We start from the raw sequence: 6,000 nt of genomic DNA on the forward strand, positions 1-6,000 counted from the left end.
GAAGGACGCACGGAGAGTGGATCCTCCAGGTGGTGGGAAAAGCTGAGCGCGGCGAGCTTAGCTATGACGAAGCTGCGATTTCCCGGGTCCACGGGGTCTGTGGCGCTCCCGGGCCCCCAGCTCGTCCCGTGGGGAGAAGAATCCTTGGGGTGGGGGAGAGTATCGGGGCGCTACCCTCAGAGACGCATGGGCGCGCGAAAGTCAGAGTGGGGTAGGAGGAGGCGCAACGGGACTGACCTGGCGGGGAGGCGGGACGACCCTTCCTCCCTACGGACAGGCGCGCTGCTGTACGCTGTGCCGACCTCGGCTGACTTCACCGGCCAACTCCACGTGCTGAAATACGCACATCCAAAGCGCTGTGCCAGTTGCCCATCCACAGCTTAACAGCCTGGTGCCAGTTACCTGCGATGGGACAGGGAGCAGCCCCTACAAAAGCACGGGCTTATGGGATCCCGGTTCCTTCAGTGCTCACCCCACGAAGAAGGGCTCCCAAACGGCCCCACTCGAGGGCTTTCCGGAAGATGGTCCTGCGCAGTGGGTGTTTGTTGAACAGATAGGAAACAACAAAAGAGACTAAGAAGAGGTTTGTTCTATGAACCCGGGAAAGTGAAGCAATCGCAAAGGAGAGTCTCACCAAAGGGCAATCCTGGGGAAAAGATGGAGAGGCATGGATTTTTCTTGGATGTGTGCCTCATCCTGGGGCTCATCCCGCTGAGCATCAAATATTCATTGCAAAAGAGGAAAAAAATATATATGCTGCAGACAATGCTGGATGGTCTAATCTCTCCCTTGGCCAGAATTAACGGCGAAATTCCTAACCCCTCGTGGTCCTCAGAATCACCTGTCCTATGCACACCCCCATTAAACCACTGAAGTCCAGTTTCTGGGAGCTCAGCCAGGAAATGTGTATTTTTAAACAAACCACCTAGGTTATCCTGATGAATGCAAAGTCAGAGAGCGCTGCTCTCATGCAGTGAACCTGAGCATTATTCTATTAATTAAAAGGGAGAGGCGAATCCTGGCTGTCTTAAGGTGACAGTTGAGTGGCCTTTGCCTTCTGGCGGGCAGAAGAGCAGACCGAGGCTCTAAGCACCTGCACCCACAGTTGGGCTCAGGATCTGTGCTGGAGAATAGAAGGGCTAATTTAATTATTCATGCCTTTTTAGAGCATGTTACATGTGGAGAAGGTGGGCCACACTGAATTTTATTTTAGCCAAATACCCGTTATCTCCTTATACAATTGATATTTTTATATTGAACATTAGGGGATTGGTCATTTGTCATCAAATTGTCTGTAATACAGAAAATGATAGATACAACCTAACAGTTCAAACATGATGAGTTAAATAAATGATGGTAAAAATATGCGCTGCAATAATATTTAGTTGCTGTTACCGCTACAAAGATATGTGTCTACTGACATGGAAATATGTTCAGGACATACAAATAAGTGAAAAGGCAGGCCTAGACGCAGTGCGAGCCTGTGCGTGAGTGCGTGCGTGTGTGTGTGTGTGTGTGTGTGTGTGTGTGTGTGAGTCTGCATACATATGTAAATGTTTCTGAGCATTTTATTTCCTTTCTTTTGCTTAGTATAGGCAATGCCATTTTTCTCTGCGATGAACAGGTATTGTTTAGGGAATAGAAATAGTTAATGAAAAACAATAAAATTTAGAGTGTCAAGACCCCCAAGGTTACGGATTATATTCAAAAGTTTGTCTGTGTATAAGGGCTGGGGTCAGGGTGGTCACTGACGGTCCTCACACGTCTGTTCTTATGAGTTTGGCCCATTGCTCAGTCAGTCAGGGAATTAACATATATTAATATATACCTGTAGCAAAGATGGAAAAGAATAGCTATGGCTTTTTTTTTTTTTTTTTTTTTTGGAAAGTCATGTATTTCAATGTTGCTACAACTAGAGGTTTTTTTTTTGTTGTTTGTTTTGTTTTGTTTTGTTTTTTTTTTAACTTTGGCCTTAGCAATGAATCTTCTAATTCAAGAGGAAGATATTACATGCCGTGCTGACCGTACAGCTTCCACCCAGTAGGACCTGAGGCGTGTGCTTGTTCTTTATTGTCCCTTGACAGATTACTCCAAAGGCCCACACCAGCACACACTTATACCCCAGGAATGATTACTCCTTGGGCCAGGAGTTCAGGCAGGCTTCACTGGGCCCTCTGCCCCAGGGGCTCTCCAGGGCTGCAGTAGGTGTCTGCCTAGGGCTGCTGTGTCTTCTGAAGGCTCAGGCTCATCAGGGGAGGAGCTGCTTCCATGCTCACTTCTGTGTTGCTGGCAGGATTCTGTTGCTTGCAGGCTGTTGGACTGAAGGCCCCAGTCTCTCTGTGGCATCAGCTTCAGGTTGCCCTCTGCCCTGGGCGGGTGACTGGCTTTGCCAGAACTAGCACCTACCAAGAGCCAGGGAGAGAGTTCCAGTGGACAGAACCTCAGCTCCTCCCAATCCAATCTCAGGAGAGACCGCCATCTCTTTTGCCTGGTTCTATTCATCAGAAGTGAGCCGCTGAGTCCAGCCCTCTTCTAGGGTCTGGCTGTGAACACTAGGGACAGCGGCCAAGGGGAGCCACTTGGGAGGGTGGTGCTGCCTGGGACCTGCCTAGGACAAGTTGAAGGAGAACATGCATAGGGACAGCTGCCCTTCCCACTTCCCCTCAGTGGTGAGCACAGGAGTTGCCAATGTGCCCTAAAGGAGTTCTGGCATCCCAGGAGGGAAGCAGCTCCCAGCCATGAGGACACCATGACCCAGTGCCCCAGCATGTGGGGCTGCACATTCCAGGGCTACCTGAGCTGTAGCCTCTTCCCCTTCTCTGCTGTCTCGGCCTGTGCATGGAGTGGGCATCTCAAATCTGCAGGGGCCAAACTGAGCTCAGGCCTCTGCACCCCCCACACAACCCCCCATCGCTCAGTCTTCCTCACCTCAGCTCCTGGTGACTCCATCCTCCCAGGGGCTCAGGCTGAAGCCTTGCAGTGCTCTTCCACCCTGGCATCTAAGTCCTTCAGGAAAGTCCCTATTGGCTCTTCATTTCATCTGGAGCCACTGGGGCCAGGCCACCACCTTTGACCTGGACCGGAACAGGCTCCCTCCTCATCCCCTGCTCTGCCCCAACCTCCACCCCACCTCCACGTCTCGGGTGTCCTCAGCTTCAAAGTCAGGGTGCACCTATCAGGATGTAATTCAGGCATCTTCTCTGCTGACTCGGAGTCACAGACCCCACACAAGCCACACTGGCCTGTCCTCCGGTCCCTTCAGATCCTGGTGCTGCCCAGAGGCCCATGCAGGCACCCGACAACCTCAGGCCCAGCCTGCTCTTTCCTCAACCCAGGCCCTCCTCTCCCTACCGACTCTGCCCACTTTCCACAGGTCTGTCCTGCAAGGTCTCCTGCACGGTGAGGCCTCCCCAGATCACCCTCTTAGAAATTTTGGGCTCCATGCACACTCCTGTTCCCTCCCTGCTGCTCTTAAAACATCCTCGTCAGTGTCACACGTGGGGCATTTCAACTATCTGCTGGGCTTCTCGAAAGGTCCCCCGGCTGAACTCTGAATGCTGTGGATTCAGAGATCTTTGACTCTTCCCTGCTGCAGTCCCAGGGCAACAGCAGAGCCCAGGACAGAGTGAACCTGTCATGGGTGCTGCTGAATGAATGAATGAAGGAGGGAGTGAGTGAGTGAGTGAAGGAGTAAATGAGTGAGTAAATGAGTGAATGGGTGAGTGAGTGAGTCAGTCAGTGAATGAGTGAGTGAGTGGATGAGGGAAGGAAAAATGAGTGAGTGAGTGGGTAAATGACTGAATGAGTGACCGTGAGTGAGTGAATGAATTGCCAAGGGAGTCAATGAGTGAATGAGTGAGTGAGTGAATGGGTGAGTGAATAAGTGAGTAAGTGAATGAATGAGCGTCTTAGTGAATGAGTGAGTGAATAAGCAAGTGAATAAGTGAGTGAATGAGTGAGTGACCGAGGGAATAAATGAGTGATGAGTGAGTGAGTGAGTGAATGAATGAGTGAGTGAGTGAATGAATGAGTGACTTAGTGAATGGGTGAGTGGGTGAATGAGTGAGTGAACAGATGAGTGGGTGAGTGAGTGAATGGGTGAGGGAAAGAGTGAGTGAATGAGTCAGTGAGCGAACAAGTGAATGAGGGAGTGAAGAAGTGAGTGAATGAACGAGTGAGTGAGTGAATGAGTCAATAAATGAGTGAGTGTGTGAGTAAAGGATGAGTGAATGAGTGAGTGAAGAGGTGAATGAGTGAGTGAATGAGTGAATGATTTGAGTGAGTGAATGATTGAGTGAATGAATGAGGAAATGAATGAGTGAGTGAATAAGTGAGTGAATGAGTGAGTGAGTGAAAGGGTGAGTTAGGGAATGACTGAGTGAGTGAATGAGGGAATGAATGAGTGAGTGAATGGGTGAGTGAATGAGTGAGTGAGTGAGTGAATGGGTCAGTGAATGAGTGAGTGAATGAGTAAATGAATGAGCAAGTGAGTAAAAGGGTGAGTGAATGAGTGAGTGAGCGAGTGAAGGAGTGAATGAGTGAATGAGTGAGTGAGTGAATGAGTTAACGAGTGAATGAATGAGTGAGTGAATGAGTGAGTGGGTCGCTCAGGAGATGAGGACAGGAGTTGCCCTCTGACTGCTACAGTAGACAGGAGCTGAAGGAGTCTGAAGGGTGGGAGGTGCTCACTCGGTACATACACCCTGCTCCACACATTCCCAGAGAAACCTAGTCTCACCAGAGTGGTCGCTTGAGAATTATTAGTAACAACCTTTTTCCCAATATTTCATATATGCAGGATGATTTCTTACTTTCCTTGAAAATGCCAATCGTTTTTTGGACTTGGAATTCTCCACTGCTGGTCCACGCCACTGTATTCTCCCATAGGGGCATCCCCCGAGTTGGACAAAGAGTCATTCCCAGGAATGGATAAAAGCCAGAAGGGCATCATCAGGTGGGGCACCTTCTCCTATCATCCTCCCCTTCCTGTCTAGGTTACCCTGAGTGACTTGGTTTGGAGGTCTACAAAATGCAGACATATCAAATTTAGATAAAAGCCTAAGCAGTTTAAGAGGTTGCAGTGCTAGCAGGAAGGTCTTTGGCTCCCGGCACCCTCCTCCTGTCCAGTCTCTGCTGGACCCAGGACTCTGACTCCACCTTCGGCCTTGGGGGTTTCCTCCCTTCCTTCCCAGCCACTGAGCCGGCTTGGGCTAATCTGCAACCGCAGAGGCGCAGCCCTCCTCCTTTCCTCCTGCCTCTTCCTCTCTTCTCACTTTCCTTCTGCTTCTTTCAGGACTTTGGAAAGTCCAAGAATAAGCAAAACTGTAGACCAGAAAACGCTGCCTTGAGCCCATTCCCCTCCCAGCAGCTTCCCTTCAGACTCCTTGATCTTTAAAACTTATTTTGCTTCGTATCTAGATGCTAAACTTTATATAGAAAACAGGTGGGGTTGGTTTCTTGGCCGGGTACAGTGACTCACACCTATAACCCCAGCGCTTTAGAGGCCAAGGTGGAACGATTGCTTGAGGTCACATGTTTGAGACTAGCCTGGGCAACACAGGGAGACCTCGTCTCTACAAAAATTCAAAAAAAAAAAAAAATTGCCTGGAGCGATGGCACATCTGTAGTCCCAGGTACTTGGGAGGTCGAGGCAGGAGGATCACTTGAACTCAGGAGTTTGAGATAACAGTGAGCTATGATTATATCACTGCACTCCAGCTTGAGTAAGAGAGTGAGACACTATCTCCTAAAAAAATAAAAATAAAAAGTGCTGGAGTCCAAGGCCACAGTCAATTGCAATATGTAGATCTTTTATTTTTATAATCCGCCTCTCTTGTCTAAGTGCCAAATGACACTTTCATTGTGTGCAACTACTTCCACTTTTGACTGGCTTCTCTTTCCTTATGTATTAAGAATCAGGTTGTATAGAGTTCTGAGAAAATAAAATAATAAATCAGCTGCGTGCCATGGCTCATGTCTATAATCTCAGCACTTTAGGAG

This window comes from Macaca nemestrina, chromosome 5, assembly GCF_043159975.1.
Source record: "Macaca nemestrina isolate mMacNem1 chromosome 5, mMacNem.hap1, whole genome shotgun sequence".
Classification (NCBI taxonomy): domain Eukaryota; kingdom Metazoa; phylum Chordata; class Mammalia; order Primates; family Cercopithecidae; genus Macaca; species Macaca nemestrina.